Source organism: Hippocampus guttulatus, chromosome 11 (genome assembly GCF_054856545.1).
Source record: "Hippocampus guttulatus isolate MCC_2025c chromosome 11, RoL_Hgut_1.0, whole genome shotgun sequence".
NCBI lineage: Eukaryota > Metazoa > Chordata > Actinopteri > Syngnathiformes > Syngnathidae > Hippocampus > Hippocampus guttulatus.
In genome coordinates this window covers 6,018,528-6,038,519 of record NC_141271.1, presented here as the reverse complement: position 1 = coordinate 6,038,519, position 19,992 = coordinate 6,018,528, and the positions used below count along the sequence as shown (strand labels likewise).

Sequence of the window (19,992 nt, the reverse complement as noted above, 5' to 3'; positions counted from 1 at the left end):
TCACATGGTAGGGACAGGACAGGCAAGGCAAGGCAGCTTTATAGCTATAACACGTGTTATCAAACACGATAACTCAATGCGTTTCACATCCCGGTAATTAAAAATACAACCAACAACACTCAAGAAAACCATTTTGTCGGGCACGTGATGGCGTGACGTAGGGAACTTGCCGCTCGATACCTTTTGCCTCTTGCAAGTCCAGCTTCTGCAGCAGCACAACTTGAACCAATCCAGTCAGCCTGCACACACACACACACACACACACACACACACACACACACACACACACACACACACACACACACACACACACACACACACACACACACAGAAAAGAAGGGGATTATTAAGTTTATGTGATCATATTTCTTTTGTAGCACACCACAGCGGCCTGTCAAGTCTGCTGGCTGAAGGGCATTTGTTCTGACAGCTGGCTTTGGAATTTTATAGGCCAGTGCATAAATATTCATAAGGGGAAAACGTAAGTGCTAGGTCTCCATTTAAATAAAGTGAGAATGTAGCGGTTATGTTTTGCTCAACACCTCTTATCAAGCAGCTGTCGACACAACAAATGTATAGTCAGCAGGTGGCACTAGTGTGTGTCCGTGTGCATACGTGTTTCCCTTCATGCTGAGCAGAATGGATGTGAGTCACCTAAAAATAACCAACATTAACACCCTCTCTGTTGTATTCTTTTCTTGATGTAAAGTCATTGTGCAAACAAAGCAAGGCGGGCCGTGCAAAAGTAAATGTTGGATAAAAGTCACCGGATGTGCTCCAACGGGCATTCTGACGATGATTTGAGAAACTGCATGATTCAGGGAGGGCTAGGAGTCAGATGAGCTCCACTGCGGAACGACAACAGAAAGGTCAATTATAATGTATCCCACTGGGGAATCCTCCATTTTTTCAGCAACACAACACATTGAAGAGCAAAGCCAACCAACCATGATTCATTACACCAGGTTTGGAATGAGCATTTCCACACGCAGGCAGCATGGGCTCAGTTGGCACTCAGTGACATTGGGAATATGAGTGTGAATGGTTGCCCGTGTCTAGATGCCCTGCGACTGACTGAAGAAACTCGCATCTCGAAATTCGCCCAAACTCAGCTGCAGCACCGTGCTACCTTGACCAGAATTAAGTGGTATTGAATGGATGGATGGCTATTTAACAGGTAAAAAGAAGAATATCGAAGTAAAACACTATTTCTATAAAACTCTGAGGGGTTTACATTTTCAAACGGTTGCTTCAACATCATCCCTTAGAAATCACATTTTCGCAACAGTGGTGAGCTATTTTTAGAAATGGGGTGTGGGCTACTCATGTGGTCCTTGTGGGTCTACCTGATGGCCGTGGGTTCGTTGGGGACCTCTGCTGCAAAGTATCAATGTCTGGTATTAAAAAAGAAAGAAATATCTCTATTTTGTCATGATTTTGACCGATCGTAATTAAATGCAGAGTATGGAGCCAAACCAAGAAAATCCTAGTTTTCTTCAGCTTGCCATTCAGAAATATTTATGTAACAAAAGATCCCTGATATATTGTCAACGAGCAATAACTGCCGACGCACTGAAAAGCAAGCTCATTTTGCTTGGAATAAACAGAGAGTACCAACAACCGGATTATAAATAGAACATTTTGAGCAGATGATTGAGGCGGGGCTCTCATGGAATTCAGGGAAATTCCAAAGATAAATGATTTCCGGGGCTTGACTTTGGAGCTCCTACCAGTGGAAAGGCCAAGACCATCTTCAAAGGGTGGGTTGCAGGGGCTCAGTCTATCTGGGCTTGTTGGTCCAAGTCCTAATAAGGACTGAGGTATGGAAAGAAGAGGAGCCAGTTAGCTTCCTGTGCACTTCCAATGAGCCCTTTGAGCAAGGTAAACACTCAAAATCTTCGGGGGCACTTATTTGTATGCAACCAATCTTTCCCCTTCACTTCCATAGGATGTCTATTTTTGGCCAATGTGAAAAATGTGGATTTCCCCTCAAGGGGCCAATAAAGGGTTCCTCGAAACTTAGAGAAATACTCCAGTGGCAATTGTGATGGCAATGTTTCCCTGGCCGAGATCCAGGCCCACTTAAACCCCAAAGTTCAGTTGGTGTGTAGAGTGTAAATAACCTCCAAGTGTGCAGGACACAACAGCAGCCTCATATTTGGATTGGTTCTAACCTTTTTGGTTTAGTTTTTGGCAGATCCCGTCAACATACAGTTGGCGGGTTGGGTAAAAATCTGAAGGCAATCTCCTCTAACCGAGTTTTCCGAGACAACGATTTACTCAAAACGCCATCTGGATGATCTGTTTCCACAAATGAAGACAACAGAAGCATTTCCTGACATTTCCTTCCGGATGAGCCAGAACCTCTGTCAAGTAGTCCTACAAAACTTTGCTTTGCCGTGGCCCCCGTAAGTTGTCCCCCATCTGTTTTTCTACAACCAATGAAGTTGCTCTTCACCGTTGGCTGAAATAAGCCGCCCCCCTTTTTGCCTTCCAGAAAAGGCAATGATGACACAAATACAGGCAGCTGCCGCTAGCGTTAAGGCTTTGAAAACAACCATCTCAGATTCCATGTCGCCAATCTTCCCTCGGACCCTCAATAGAATTCTGTCAGAAATGGAGGGTGTAGGATCTTCTCTGTAACAACATCACGACCCAGGGCTTTAGCCAGAAATTTTTCAGTGGGGTGGCCACGGTGACACAACACTTCAGTGAGGGATGGTCAGGGCATACGTGCCTCATTGTTTATGATACTGTGCCAACAACCACAGTCAGGGTTTCATCCATCCATCCATTTTCTGATCCGCTTATCCTCATACGGGTCGCGGGGTCTGCTGGAGCTTATCCTAGCTGTCTTCGGGCAGTAGACGGGGGACACGCTGAACCGGTTGGCAGCCAATCGCAGGGCACACAGAGACAGACAACCATCCACAGAAAACCGAGGGACAATTTGGAGTGTTCCATTAACCTGCCACGCATGTTTTTGGAATGTGGAACGAAACCGGAGTACCCAGAGAAAACCCACGCAGGCACGGGGTGGGGGGAACATGCAAACTCCACACAGGTAGGCCGGAGCCGGAATCCAACCCTGCACCTCTGCACTGTGAGGCCGATGCGCTAGTCAAGGTTTCATGAAATAAAATTCACGCAACTCCAAAACAAAGCCCATCAAACTCATAATCAAGCAGGAACAAGTGAAAATAAAAAGCAAAGTTTTGCTGTGCTAAATTTACTCGATAATTTTACTATAGTTTATTTATTTGCTGTTCCTTTGCATCTGTGTACTGATAGTTGACTTCATGAAAACACAAAAATCTCTTAATTCTTCACAATACCAAATGTTACTTTTTACTTAGGTTTGCTCCTGCTTGTATTACGTCTGTCTGCGCGGGCATGCGTGTGAGCGTGTGTGCGTGCGTGCAATTGATTTCATGTACCCCAAAATATTGTATCCATGTGAAAATGGCAGAAAAATCAGATATCAAAATTTTCCTCTTGGGAGTGGCCAATGGGGTGGCCAGAGAATGACAAGGGGGGCGGGGGGCACAAAAGCCTCAGGACTGGGCTGGAAGCCTTTGATCAGTTTCCAGGTCGTCATTTGCTGACTCAGCAAATATCAGTAACACTTCATTGAACCGTCACAACTAATTTTGTCAAAATGTCATCCCGACACAGTCAGTCGTAAAATTGCTTCTGACCTTTTCTTCAATACACAAATGGAGGGAATATAGTGCAATGTGAACCGTAAGTCAACAGCATACAGACTGCTATTACACAACACGTGCAAACAAGGATTGCCTAAAATAATCAGAGCAGCTTTCCACTGATTGTGAGTGAGTGAGTGAGTGACGGTTAAAGTTGTAAAATGCACCATATATGAATCAATGATATTTGGCAAATGATTGTGCTATATGGTTCCTTTTGGAGATAGTGCAGTTTCAGTCTTATCATCCTCATGAAATCTTCACAATGCTTCCTAAAACAACATGAGTCACAGTTACAAGAAAGCATTTGGAACAATTGGCTAACGCCTTGACAAATCTGCTTAAAGTTGCACATTTGCTCTTTTTTTGGGGGGGCGGTCAAATTATGTCTAGGCCAAAGTTCTGGTTTGTCTCATTACATTTATACCGTACACTGCTTTATATTGTATGTTGAATATGAACTTCTCAGGGTTCTTAGAGGAGGATGACTATTTGGTGTTTGTACAATGCATTGTCGGGTCTCATCTCGTTGACCGTCAACATCTTGCAGTTATTGTTTTTTTTCCCACCCTTTCATCTGGATGCGATTAGACATGTTATTTTCAAGGCTAAGTGACTTCTTTGCTAAACTTGGCTGTGTGTACGTACTGCTGAAGGGAAAAAGCTAAAATATGTACTTTTGGTGGATACAAAAAGCCTCAATAAGTGGTGTCACAGTTTCCCCCCAACAAGGAATCCTTATTATATACTATATTGATGTCTTCGAGGTCCCAAATTATTTCAGTTCAGTGCAGTGGCGTTGAAGTAAGAGTTTGCTGAGCTGTTGGGTTGCACTAATTACTGTTCATGATATCAAGAAGCATGAGAACCTGACAGAAAAGAACATTGTATATCATTCGGAGTAGACATCTTTGGTACAATTGAGGAAAGAGTGTCAATCACCTCCACATGAGTAGATGCAAATTTTAGAAGAAAATCACCACGGGAAAAAAGAGGCACATTTAGGAAAAAAGGATTTCTGCATGTGGACTTCATTAAAACACAAAAAATATATTTGCCCCAATCACAGCAAAGATCTTTTTAAAAATCAGGAAAATGCAAGATATGGTGCTATGACCCTCACAGCCAATCCTCCAAACTATACAAATGTTGAATAAAACTAAACTGCTCACATGATTGTGGGCAGTGGGATGTTGTTCATTTTTTCCTAAATCCACAAAAAAAAAAACCCACCCGAGTTTATTTGGATAAGACTTTCATTCCATCACAAAGGTCACAGGGGAATCAAAACTATGTGGAAAGTGTGTCAACTGCAAAATTAAATGACACCACTGCAAAAACTTTCTGGATCTAAAATGTCATCTGTCTGAGGGTGGGGGTGTTCACTGACCAGCACATAAGTGGGAAATATGAGTTCCATTCGGCCTGGGGGATGCACACAGTGAGTGAGTGTGTCGGTGCTTGTGTGTGTGTGAGTGTTGCATGTAACTGAGAAGCTTGAGCACAGAGGTGGTAGACAGCCCCTCCCCCTCCCTCGGAGACAGTTTAGTCTGGAGGCAGCTGATGGCCGCAGGAATCAAACCCACGGCCTGCAGATGTCTTCCACTGTCGAGAGGTGGGTAAAAATATTGTTTTGTTGATGCGTTGCAATACTTCCTGCCGCAATTCAATATCAATTGAGCAACTTCCCGTCACGATTCGTAATTGATTCAATAAATCTGAATCCTCGCCAGTGGGGGATGCTTTGCATATGATTTGCATTGTATGGACGGAAGCCGCGCTCAACCAAACAACAAAATCAAGCAGCAGCAGCCTGAAGCGAGCACACTATACTTTTAAATTAAAGGATACTTTTAAATTAAAGGTTTGGGCCTTTTTTTTTTCTTTAGTCCCCTGTAAATTTGCATGCTGTTGGTACACAGAAGATTGTGGCGTCGCTTGCTGCGTTCATATGCAAGGGCCTTTGACCATAGTGCAGTGCAAAACCAGCAGTTAAAGAAGATCATACAGAAACTTAAACCACGATATGCAATACCAATACAAAAAACACATGTCAGAAGTCCACGTCCAGAAACAGACAGAGTTGAAAACAGCGGTTTTGGTGTTGTTTTACTTGGCAGTTGCCCCATACACGTGACAGAAGGACTTTGACCGCAAATGACCCCTACGTTAATGTCACTTTTCATTTTATTGAGAGTTAAGACATTTACTGGCACTTCACTTTTTCAATAGGGCTGTCATCATGTTTTGGTTTTCTTTTTGTATTTGTGTCATTCGTTCATATGCGCTGTTATTATGGTGCATCTTTTTTCGATTACAATTTCAAAGAATAAATAAACATTTTAGTTTACATGCACCTTACTTTTTCAGCGTTAAACAAACCTTCATGTTTTTGACTACTACTCCATGATGCACAAATATGTTAGATCCAAACTTTTATTTTCAACTACTGGACTGAATGGAATCCAACACACTTTTATATCACTAAAGATCTGAAATGTATGACTTAATTGGCATTACAATTCATATGCACATTCCTACTATTGTCCACTTGAACCTGTTAAAAAACAACAACAAAAAGAGCACAATATTTTTAGTAGGTACTAGTTTTCCCTCATAAGACCACATATTTAATGTCATGACATCCAAAATATTATGCAGATCACTATTATGTCTTCTCAAGCTGAAGTGGACAAGAGTAGGAGTGTGCGTTTGAATTTTCATGGCAATTCGTCACCGTTTCAGACCCTGGGTGACAACAGAATGTGACAAAACAAGCTAAGAAACAATATCACAATGCTTGCCCCCTTCCCTCTATAATGTGGCCGGCCTGAGAGGAACAAAAGCAGGCCACACCCCCCGACCCCCAAACAGAGGCGTGCCAATTTGTGGTAAAGGGCATCCCAAAAAAATATATACATACAGTACTTATATCACAACAGGTTATTTTAGGGCACTGATTTTTAGTGCTGACATGTTCTTCAAGTGCTATAGGAGGAGGAAATGGAGGCCATATTGGGCATAATACGTCATCTGCAATCATGTTGCAACAGATGGAAAGTTTAGCTAAAAACACTGTGGCAGGTTATCTTTAGCCTGGTGTTGTTGTGTTGTGAGCTTGCAGAGCAAAGGCCCTCTTGAAATTGCTTTGCTTTGTCATTATTAGGCGCAACTGCTAATGTTTGTCTTGATAGCACCCGACCCCCCCATATTTGAGACCCTAAACATGCATGAAAACTCATGTCTTGTGTATTTTTCATAGGAGGCCCATGGGCCGCGGTTGTCCAACCTTGGATCAGCTGAAAATGTGAGGAAATCTGATTTTGCTCTTTTGTAGAGGCCACGTGAAAAACCTCCACCCACAGAATGCTCTCATAAGCAACCCTCTTACAGCTACAAGTGGTTTGAGGGCTGGATCTGCAGTGACTCCCAATTCAACTATCTCACAGGATGAATTTCCAGTCTGGTCCACGTTGACCAAAAACTACAGCTGGGACAGAGCCTACCCAGGACACATAAGATACAAGTGGGAACAAATAGAGATGGGATTTGTATTTAACACCTTTATCTTTCTTGCTGTGTCCTCTGAAGAATATTGCTACTGGATCTGGCACACAAACACGAACAGTGAGTTATGGAGATAACGATTTAATGAGAGTGCAGATGATGACATGGGGTCTGACTCAGCTAAACACCGTCAGACTGGCTCCAGTTCTAACAAGTTCAAAAGGCTCACCGCAGACCACTTTACAGGAAAAACAACCTGAACTTAAGCTAATGTTAACGGACTCCAGAACCACAGGGGATGCTTCAGATGGGACAAAATAGCTCTGTTCTGTTAAAAATTACACAATAATGCTAAATCATCAATAGAGCTGGGGTTAGCCTGGAAACTATAATTAATAACATTAAAACCATATTTGCGCCTCCCAGAACCACGTTTGGACAGTTCCGTGTTCATCTCATGGACATTTCTGCAGATGGAAGCATTCAGTCAGTGTTGACTTGGTGTCGACATGGTGGAATACACCAAAAGAAAAAAAAAAAAAAGATGCCCAAGATTCAGGGTTGCTTTTAACTAAAAAAAATAAAAATAAAAAAGCACAAAAATAAAGTTTTATGCAACGACAACAAGCTATAGGTGGTATAGCTTGGAGACGGGAACCCGGGAACTTGTACATGTGAGTATGAGCTGGCTGGCGAATACTACCGGTACTTAAGGTTGTTGTTTTTCGAATGTGTTTTTTTTTAAACTAATTAGCAGATGTAATAAACTCTACCATCACTAGTTACAACACACCTGTGGTGTTTGTAGACTACGGTCCACACTGCAGTATATTCATTTTCCAAATGCCGCTTGTGTGATTGCTGGTTTCATACCTTTCCGTTTGGCTGACTAGTTTTCACGCGGCAAAATAGTCAGTATTCCCATCTAATTCATGACAGTAACTTACAATTTAATAGATTTATTTCACGTCTTTGCTTTTTCGTGGTGACGATATTTTTTTCGATATATTGTGCAGCTCTAGTGACAGCATGACAAATGTGTTCAAGGGTAATTCAAGTCCAAAAACGTCTGGCTAGAATATGTTCTAAGCACCCCAGCTAGTCTAAACGTGGCATTCGGATTCATACTGTGTTTGTGGAAGATGAATGAAGCAGCAATATCCACCCGTATTTATCCATCCCACTTTGAAAGGTGGCGCTTTACAACTCAAATCTTGGCACACCATAGTGTTGGCTAGACAAGACATCATCAAGATGTCTACTTTTCCAAGACAAGGGTCTCGGAAACGCAAACATTTTTGATGCGATTTTGACCTCTCAAGGTATTTGTATCTAACAATTGAATATACCTATTACACAACCCTAGGTTATCACATATTTAAGATCAGAGGCTATTTCTCATTCAGATGGCATCGCAGTAGCTTCCGACAATTAACAGCGAAAACTGTTACATTTGATCATTCCACCGTAAATGCCTTAACCACATGGTCCATAGGGCGCTTTTTGAGGGACTGCCACTATTTGAAGAAATACAGTTCTCAATTGAGCAGCAGGACCTTTTGCTAAGGATGTCAAAATAACCAATGTGTAGCAACCTCTTGATTACAAGAAGACAAACACACACACACACAAAAGCTTGGCTTCTTCATGTAACAGCGTCACATCAAGAAAAAAATATCTCTATTGTTACTGTTTCAACTTCCTGTATCACTGCTCTATTAGATTATTTCAATCCCACCTACATTGGGAGAAAATGTTGAACATTTATATTTGGAATAATGCTAACGCTAATGCCTCATGTAACAGCGTCACATCAAGAAAAAGATCTCTTCTATTGTTACTGTTTCAACTTCCTGTATCACTGCTTTATTAGATTTGTTCAATCCAACCTACATTGGGAGAAAGTGTTGAACATTTACATTTAATAATAATAATAATAATACATTTCATTTATAAGGGCCTTTCAAAACACTCAAGGACACCTTACAATCAAACCAAGAACAATAAAACCACATAATAATGCTAATGCTAATGCTTCATGTAAGAGTGTCACGTTGGGAGAAAGTGTTGAACATTTACATTTGGAATAATGCTAATGCTAATGCTTCATGTAAGAGTGTCACGTTGGGAGAAAGTGTTGAACATTTACATTTGGAATATTACTAACGCTAATGCTTCATGTAACAGCGTCACATCAAGAAAAAAAGATCTCCTCTATTGTTACAGGTTCAACTTCCTGTATCACTGCTCTATTAGATTATTTCAATCCCACCTACATTGGGAGAAAGTGTTGAACATTGACATTTGGAATAATGCTAATGCGAATGCAATATGAGGCTGGTCCAACATGACTATATACATTACCACTAAGGCATTTTCCTTATTACAAGCCTGTGTCGCATCATCGGTTTGATGTAGCGGTCATTCCTGCACTTTGGGGAGGGGAGCGTTACATACTGAAACATGGTGGCGCTCTAGCCACACGAGCGTCACATGACTCCCGAGTGAGACACTCTCGACACACACTTTCCATCTCCAGTGTCAGGAGCTCGTCGCAGTTTGTTTTGGAGCCGGTTCACGTGCACGGGCATGTGTTGCAGAACCCAAAAGGTATACGGCCAGAGAACACAACCACTGTTCCAGACCTGCTTTCCACTGACGCACATGCTAAAACAACACCTCAGGCCTGCTGTTCTGGCTCAGCAACTTTTATATATCATTTCGACACTCAAAAGACAAACTTTGAGGCTAGGAATAAAATATTCCTTTGCAGAGACACGAGGACCAGCAGATGTTCTTCTTGGCCCATCTTGATTTTTGGCAGGAGCATCAGGCTGGACAGCTTTAACGTGGTCAGAGTTTAACAAATAATTATGCTGACAAAAAAGATGCCTGGGCCCAACAATGTAACTTGCTGCCAACGAATGTTGCAGCAAATCAACACTGTGGATTTGGTCAACAAATGTTTCCGAAATCTTGAATTGTGTCTGCAGATATGGGAAAGGTAAAGTGCGATGTGCATACACACAAAGTTATATTTTAGCATACTCGCAACCCTTGTGAGGATAAACTGTCGAGAAGATGGAGGGATACTCTCAGCCAACAAATATAATAAACAAAATGAATTATCTTAAAGACATTTTTGGATTGCACACTTCAAAACATGGAGCACAGCTTTCCAAGAACAAGTTGGTGGCAAAAAAAACAAACAAAAAAAACCATGTTCAGATACTGTGATGGGTTAGCCCATTAATAATGCTAACAAAACCTTTGGAGACTAACCTTGGTGGTCCGGCTCTACTGAGTAAAAACACACAAACATCGGCGATTGGGTCTTTAATATTGAAGGAAGATTTAAAATGATTAAGTTCTTTGATAAAGGCTGCAGTGAGCATCGTCTGAAAGAGGCCTGATTCCCAGCTGCACAACCTGCCCCTGGTTCTCCATACGGGCCGAAAGACATGAAAAGAGAAAAACAGAGAGAGAAAGAGGGGCTTGGCTTGAGCGGAGAGGAAAAACACAGAGGGGGAAAAAAAAGAATAAGAAAAAAGAAATTAGACACAATTTTCCAATGGGCGAGAGCAGCCAGAACGCCGCTCAATCTGTCTGGAATTAGATTCAACCAACTAAACTCTCAGCGTGTTCAAAACGTGATAAGGTCACGCCCGACACCGGTGGGCAACGTTTAGTGAAGTGGGACAACGGTGAAGCCCACCAGTGGAAAAGAAGCAAGCCTTGTACCAAGCTGTGTGGCACGATGAGTGGAATGTCTCCTGGACTAACAACAAGATAACACCCCTCACCTCTGGCCCCTGCAGGGCAACAATTTGAGCTTCCCCAGTCGAAAATATTTGCTCTGGAGCCCCACAAAACTTAAATGTTAAAATTCTTTACTTTCAAAATAACAACAAAAGACTCAATGTAACTACTTGGTTTGGCAACAAAGTTCAATAAACAGAGAAAACAGAAGAGGACCTCATCTGGATACCCCATTAATGCTGTGCTTGTGTGTCATGTGCACACACAAACAAGGCTGAGCCGTTGCGTCCCGCCAGATTCCTGTTTCAACAATAAACAACACAAAAGACTGCGGCAAGACACACACACACACGCACACACACACACACACACTCTTTTGAAGTACAAGTTATGCAAGTTCTAAAAGGCAAAAAAAATGCAGCTGTTATGGCAATCATATAAAAAAATAAATTTGGCCAACAACACATTATGGTGTCTTGTGTGCTGCTGATCAGCTTGTATTCAACTTAAAAATTCAATTTTTCCACTCTTGAGGATGCCATATGAAAATAGGCATACCTGTAACGGCTATTCTCCTAGAGGGCAGGTTAGGCTTGTTTGGTTTTCATGAGTCCGCATTCGGTTTCTTCCAAGAGATTAATTTCGGGAGATGAATCAGAACAGTAAGGGTTACAACACAAAGGTTTCCAGAAAATAAATAAATAAATAATACTGCAGGTGTACAGTAGAACCGTCAAGGTTGAATTTTGCCTCACAGGAAATGTATCTCTTTTCCATGGTCAAATTGTCACTATCAAGGTGTAATGTAGATGCTTTTTTTGTGTTGTTGTTTTTTTTAATTAATCACACTGTGACAATAACTATCATAGCACCAAGTGTAAAAATAAGTTAGCGCAAAAGCTTTTTAAAACTTTTTGGACAAAAATATATGAAAAGGGGAGTCGTGTTACATTCTGTGATGCTGCATGTGATCACAGAGTCAAATTTTTGCTTTAAACGAGACTTCCACATTGGGAATAAAAGCAAAGAAAAAGCAAAACGCACACTCAGAGTTAATCCTTTAGTGTTCTGAATTGAGCTCTTTTGAGGTTGCACTCTATTAAAAAAAATACCTAACCACCAACTTTCAAATAATTGCAATTTCTGCAACCTGGCTTGTTAATGAGAGAGACAAACTACCGGTACTTAAAAAACATGGAAAATAGAAAAGATGCAGCGGTTGCTCTATATGTGGATAAAGCTTTGAAATGGACTAAATGAGAATAAATAAACATAATAGACAAGGTTATGGAAATTTTATCAAGTAAAATACATATTTTAAAAATGCAATTTAACATACTGGTCAGTTGTATCTACAGAATCACCATCATGCCTTGAAATATTTTGCAAAACATTACCAACCATGTTTAGCAATTCAAATGACAAAAAGTAAGAATAAAGTTTGGGGATTTTAACAGCTTGTTGAAACCAAATGCTCAAGGGAAAAAGAACAACAGGTTTTATTCATAAAATGTACTGTCGAGCAACCGTCTTTTCCCTGCAGGTGTAAAACAAACTTGAATAACTGAAACGGCCACACCCACAAAAAATATATTCACAGATAAAACTGATTATCTTCTCATTTCTGTAATCCTTCAGAATTATTTTGAGAAATAAAGAAGAAAGGACTCACACACCCGAATTTCTAAGATCAAGAACACAAAGGTCATCATTGCCCTTAATATTGACCTCGAGAGGAAAAAAAAACCAAAACACTGGAATAAAGTTTATGCTCCCAAAACTGTAAAAAAAAAATAAAAAAAAATGATGATGACAATGACGCCAGTTGGCAATGTTAGATTGAATGTTGTGATTACTTTATATGGACCTGTTATTTTGTGCTACAAAGAGTATACAGTAGATCAGGGGTGCCCATTAGGTCGATCCTGATCTACCGGTAGATCTAAGACAGGTCCCAAGTAGATCCGAGGAGTGTCAAGGAGAAAAAAAAAACAAAAAACATTTGTGTGTCTTTGTACATGTTAGTAATATTTTTTTTGTGTTAATATACGCTGCACCCTAATCATCCTGTCAGTCTCATTTTCACAAAAAAAAAAAAAATTAAAAATAAAATAAAGCAGGTAATTCTTGAATTTACGATGATGACGCGTGGTTACGTCACCGGAAGTTGTTAGCGCTCAGCAGTCTGCAATTGCAGCTTGTGATCAGAGCTGTTGCACTCTTTTATCATAATTCTCATTCAGAGTTTTTTTCGTGTACAATTCACCGAGGGCACGGGCAAAGAATAGAAATCTAGGAGGGCCCAGGAAGCACTTTAAAACGGTACGCGTGAGCTACGATAGTTAACAGGCTGCAAAAGTGCATCGCATGCCTCAGTTTCAGGCTGTTTCTCATCATGGCGTGTGTGTGTGTGTGTGTGTGTGTGTGTGTGTGTGTGTGTGCGTGCGTGCGTGCGTGCGTGCGTGCGTGCGCCGGTAAGGGTAGATCCCGGGAGGTTAGTTGATCGAAAAGTAGATCTTCGGTCCAAAAAGTTTGGGCACCCCTGCAGTAGATGATTAGCTTCCCATTTCATTCTTCTTACGCAAGTCAAAGAACTAGGGCTAGGACCCAATACGTTTTTGTATGTACGTATTTATATCGGAAAACAATATCCACTGCTGCCTTTCTTTTGCCATCGAAAGTCCCAAACCTAAAAACCGAAATTAAGCCATGGAAAGCATCCCTTGGCCTCCGAATTTAATATCTGCTCACACCCTCTCCTCCAGCTTCACCCCTGGGATGAAGAGGAATTTCCTGAAAGGAGCAGGAACGACTTTTCCACACGGGACAGACGCTGACACAAACAGAGAAAGAGAGAGTGATAGAGACAAAAACGTCAGACATTGACCTGCTTTGACCTATTACGACCACCAGAGGAGCCAGCGGAACAAGAATGCCCTGCTGTCCCGTGAATGAGTCGCTGCCAGAGAAAGTGCCACATCGGTCATGGGACTCTGAGAGCAGATGTATGATTCCCAAAGTAGGCGTCAAACTGCCTGGGAGATCAACCGTTATTCTTGCACGAGTGGAAAAGTCAAAACGACTTAATATACCACCAAGCTTTACCCATAATAAAGTCTATTAATGAGTAAAGAAGGGAAATTGAATACCAGCCAATCGTGTCCAGGAGCATATATTTACACAAATGCAGAATGGGTAGGCCTTCATTGGTATAAACTCAAACTTAAACAAGACCACAATAACAATGGAAAGTGTTTTTTTTTTAAAGAGACGGGGAGATTGAGTGATGTAGCTCCACAGAACATAAACATGGATGCACACAACATTGTAGAACACTAATTGTTGTTGACACCGTCCACGTGTCACGTAAGACCTTTCTGATGATTTGATTGGGAAAAAAAATGCACCAGAAGTGTGTGGGGGGGGGGGGGGGGGGGACTCTCCGTAACTTCCACAAACAGCCCAGACTAAACTTACCTCCTCCCAATATACGAAAGCTAGTCCCTCAACCGTTGTGGATCACTGCACCATACTCCCTTGACATCAATTCCAATTTAAACTCAGCCTTAGCTGCACTTTGAAGCAACTTCGGGTATTTCAGAATATGCAAAAAAAACGGCAAATATGTGAGTTTTTCAGCAAATAGCTGGGGACTGCTTAGACTGGAGAAAAAAAAAAACAACAACAAAAATATACATCTATGAAGAGTGAACCACGAGTATACTGTAAACCAGAGGTCACCAGGTAGCCCTGTTCTAAAAATTGCTTATCATGATGCAATGATGTAGAAGTGATCATTTGAAAATGATACTGGTAGAGATTTGTTGAAAGTCTTTATTTCTTTCCTAAATATTGTGAGGATTGACTAACATAATCAGTGTCTTCACATAAATGAATACACAAGTGACAATAGATATTTTATATAGAGGAGAATCCCTGTTTGATTTGATTTGAAGTTCGAATCAAACGTGAAGGATTATGTTAAACGTTAGGATATACCACCATTCTAAATGGACTATTCCTGAAACTAGCCAGTGTCTGCATGACCCAAGTAACAAGCCCCAGCAGGCCAGTGACCTCACTGCTTAATTGTCATTTAACACATTTTTGTAGTGCCCAATGCCTCGAGTGGAGCAGGCTAGCCGGGCACAGTCGTCGAGCAGCCTTGGAACTCAAAAAGTAGGGCAGCAGGGATTTTTATACTCCAGTTAACTCTTAACACTACTGGGACTGGGTTATGCCCCACTTTGCTGCAGCACGGGGATTCCTGTCTGGCTGAATTATTACACATCACCTCCGATGGACCAAGTTGGAAAAATGCTGGCCCAGTCTGAACAACTGTACTTTAAGTTTATAAAGTAATATTTAAACCAAAACCATACACATTTTTTTAAAAACTGAACTATGATTTTCTTGAAATATCCAGTTATTTTATTCCATACACAAGACACTGGACTGGTCTGTCTTTTCGATCGTTTACAAATTTGCACAACTGTGCAAACAAATAGAGATGTTATGCTGTGATCTTTGTTATGTTGGCTGTCACCTGATCTGGCTTTATTTGGTCATTCTTCATTTTGCAACGACATGAGATAGGTACACGGAAGGGACATGTATTTGGTGTCCCCAGGCAAGCTTTATGTTTTGATGGATGTAATATTTTCTAGTTTTTTTTAGATGGGTGGAGCATGGCGCAAGGATCCAATCATTACATATTTGGTGCTGTTCCAGGAAATTCCTTTCACTCTTGTTATCAATTGCACAAATTCCCCAAACGTTACTTAATTTCTTCTGAAATTAAGACATGAAACTGAAACAAAATTCACACCTGGATGAGGAGTGTATTGATGAAGGTGTATGATTGCAGGACTTTGACGCAGCTATGCAGTCCATGGGTCTCAGTTTACTCTTCCAGGCCTAAATACAGTACACTGCTCCTGACTGCTAATGTTGACGTCACACTGAGAGCCTGCATCTATTATAAATCTCACAACAGTTCGCATGCAAGACATTTCAATGACAACTGGAAGGGGATCAGGGGAGGAACTGGAGGCACGCCCATATGTGCGTCATGTCTCACGCGTGCCACGCCTTGCTCGTGTCCGCCTCTGCACGCCTGGCTGGCCCAACGAACGGGCTGAGACAGCAAAGCCAAAAAGCAGGCCGGCTGTGGAGGGGCTGGCAGCGGGTTGCGGCTGCACGGCGATCCTGCGTATCCGAATTCAGCCAGTGTGCGTGTGCGCGTATTTGTGTACCGCAAGGCCCTCTGGGCAACGGTGCCTGGTATAACAGCGTGAATGGGTAGGAAGCAACGTCTATGTAACATTGAAATATTTGGGAAAGACAGAAGGTATCCATCTATCGCTCCCATCCGCTCCTGAACCCTTTCCCCGTTTTTACGTCCATGTATACACGGAGGACGCGGTGCACATATCACATGCAGCTAGTAACAGGATTAATTAGCTTTTTTTTTTAAACCAACAGATGATATTTAAAGAAACAGAGTCAAGTTTGGCGCAGCGTGAAGGGCGATTCAGTCGTTGTAAGCAGTCTAATTGGATTTAAAAAAGGAGAGAACAACGAAGCGTACATTGACATTGACACAGATGCTGTGAGGAGAGCGAAGATTCGGCTACTTACCGCGAAGATTTGAGCTCAGATTTAGGGAGACAAAACCTGCAGCCAGGACGGGAGACGAGCGGTGGGAAACTCCCGCAGGACAAGGGCCGAGGCTTCAACCGGTTTAGTTCCCGGTTTTCGCGGACACCTCTTCCCCGAGACGGACCCGTTTTCCCCTCTTAGCCGCTTGCCACACTGACGAGTCTGACCGTAGTCTCGAACGCCGCTGATGCTGCGGGCAAGTTAACGGTTAAGCTAGGTGTGCAACTTCTGGGTGAGGTTTTCAGAGTAAAAGGACAGAAAAATCCACCACTGCAAGACAAACGTCGTCACTATTAACACGTTCACAATTATCTTTAATTTGCTATTGTTCCCTTCTCCATAAATGTCGTACCTGTTCATTTGACGTATAACCCCCTATTGGTTAAAATCAATTGACGTCCTTCTTTGAGCCAGAGCCTTAGTGCAGTTCATCACCTTCTTTGTTTGCCCAAGAACATTTTTTCCTGTCATTCTATTTTATTTTGAAGTTTAAATCCCACTCTTCCGATTTTCCGACCGTGGCTTTCACCATTTCATGTCTTGAGAGCAGATCCCGAAAAAAAACGGGCACGTGTATCTACTGTTTTGCGCGTGCACGGCTTCCCCATTTCGTGTCCTGCCCCAAATATCAATTTTATTCTATTCTATTCTACCTTCACCGTTATCCAATCGCTTATCCCCAAATTCCCTCGTGGCTATAATATAAACTCCAATCAGTTTGACTGTTCTTTACATATTAAAGCCTGACCTCTAGTGGTTCAACGTGGTAAATGCAGTTTCAGGACAGTTGCTGCTCCCTTTCATCCAGTAACGAACGACTCAGTGCTCTGCAAAATACAATACAATACAATACAAATACAAACTACAGTACAATCCAGTGTAAGGCCCTGCATTGAGAAGGAAGAAATTACTGCGCATTTGTCAATAAAGTTGTTCATTCATTCATTCATCTTCCCAACCGCTTTATCCTCACTAGGGGGGTGCTGGAGCCTATCCCAGCTGTCTTCGGGCAGTAGGCGGGGGACACCCTGAATTGGTTGCCAGCCAATTGCAGGGCACACAGAGACAAACAACCATGCACGCCCACACTCACACCTAGGGACACTTTAGAGTGATCAATCCGCCTGCCATGCATGTGTTCGGAACGTGGGAGGAAACCAGAGCACCCGGAGAAAACCCATGCAGGCCCGGGGAGAATATGCAAACTCCACACAGGGAGGCCGGAGCTGGATTCAACCCGGTACCTCTGCACTGTGAAGTCGACGTGCTAACCACTGGACTACCGGGCCGCCCTGTTGAAATACAATAAGATTACTATAGCTACTGGAGGTACTGAGGACGAAGTGAAGGCTAAGAGTTAATCGGGCCTTTTCCATTGCTGGTCCCTCCCTTTAGAATGACCTTCAACGTCAGGTTGTTTTTTATGTTATGAATTCATTCTTTAAACTGTCTTTGTTTCCTCTCACATTACATTACAACAACATGCCCACTCTGTCACAGTGAAATACCAATGGCTATTTTACATACTGTACATGGTGGGCCAATAAAATGTTACCAGTTTTTAATCATACGCAGGTTTTTGAAATGACGATGTATTACAAATAAACAAATAAATACATAAGGATTTACAGATTTGGAACAGAAATATCAAATTAACATTTGTTACCAAATGTTTCCCACTTTGTCTTTTGTTTGATACACAGTTCAATAATTGACGTTATGGTCAATCCACGCTCATCTTCTGGAGATTACAGCTGTAACACGCACATTGACGACACCATGTTAATTTATAAGGCTGGCCAATGTGCACTTGGCACCAGGATACTGGGCTCTTCTATCTCAGGGTGTTCAGGTCACCAAGGTGTTTAAAAGGCTCTTCCATGGAAGGGCACTGGGCCTGAATAAAATCCGCCCAACGTTCCTAAAAGCCTCTTCAGGCCACTACAGAGCTTGCTGATGAGCTGATCATTTGAATCACGTGTGTTGAAATACATCCATCCATCCATCCATCCATCCATTTTCCGATCCGCTTGATCCTCACTAGGGTCGCGGGGGGTGCTGGAGCCCATCCCAGCCGTCTTCGGGCAGTAGGCGGGGAACACCCTGAACCCGTTGCCAGCCAATCGCAGGGCACGCAGAGACGAACAACCATGCATGCTCACACTCACACCTAGAGACAATTTAGTGTGTTCAATCAGCCTGCCATGCATGGTTTTGGAACGTGGGAGGAAACCGGAGTACCCGGAGAAAACCCACGCAGGCCCGGGGAGAACATGCAAACTCCACACAGGGAGGCCAGAGCTGGAATTGAACCTCTGCAATGTGAAGTCGACGTGCTAACCACTGGACTACCGGGCCGCCCTGTTGAAATACAATAAGATTAAGATTAAGATATCCTTTATTTGTCCCACAATGGGGAAATTTACAGTCTACGGCAGCAAGATTGTGGGTAGAAGAAGAAAGAAGAAAAAACAAAGGGTTTTTTGCATTCACAGATAAAGATAAGGTGGCTGTGCTATTTACCAATGTTTGTCACATCATTTCACTTTTTATTCAGCAGGTTGATAGCAGTCGGTAGGAACAAACGGCAGTATCTCTCCTTCTTGCAGCGCGGGTGTAACAGTCTTGCTGAAGGAGCTACCTAGTGCTGTCAGGGCGGGCTGGAGGGTACATCTTTATTTATATAGCGCTTTCACAACAGCTGCAGCTGTAACAAAGCGCTTTATAGAACATCCATCCATCCATCCATTTTCCGATCTGCTTTATCCTTCACAGGGTTGCAGGGGGTGCTGGAGCCCATCCCAGATGCCCCCGGGCAGCAGGCGGGAGACACCCCAACTTGGCCGCCAGCCAACTGCAGGGCACACACAGACACAAACAAAAAAACATTTGCGCTCCCACCCACATCCAGGGACAACAGGGATTGAAAACAGGTAGGATATGGCTCTTTAGGAACCGGAGTTCCCTAAACCTGATTAAAAGTATTTGCAGCCTCATCCTGGTGCAAATTACAGTGTAATCTTAAATTGGACTGCTCATGTCCTTTTATGGAACATGGATGGTGATTATGTTGCACAGTATTGATTTGCAGTGTTGGGTGAGTTACTTCCAAAAATAATATACAGTATTTCATATTGCTGGTTTCTTGCATTTCAAAGTATAACTTTTCTTTACAATATTGCCATTCGTGTGGAGCACAGATGTCAAAACTCCAGTACTCGAGGGCCAGTATCTTGCATGTTTTAGATGTTTCCCTCCTCCAACACACACCTAATTTAAATTATCAGGATAGTGATGGATCAATGATTTACAATTATTCGTCTCACAGAGGAAACAGACAGAGACGGACGGACGATAGGAG

At 42.3% G+C, this 19,992-nt stretch overlaps 1 protein-coding gene across 3 annotated transcripts in view; it reads right to left on the bottom strand.

The window, feature by feature from the left end:
* Positions 1 to 16,778, bottom strand: part of raph1a (Ras association (RalGDS/AF-6) and pleckstrin homology domains 1a) — a 58,802-nt gene extending 42,024 nt beyond the window's left edge. For 2 of the 3 annotated variants that reach the window (XM_086123638.1, XM_086123641.1), the window contains exons 1-2: positions 16,611 to 16,778; positions 181 to 239 (exon numbers count right to left, since the gene is read on the bottom strand). The gene's annotated coding sequence lies outside the window, so the exon portion shown is untranslated. The remainder of the gene's footprint in view (positions 1 to 180; positions 240 to 16,610) is intronic. The other variant, XM_086123639.1, reaches the window with a different exon arrangement.
* Positions 16,779 to 19,992: the final 3,214 nt, after the last annotated feature.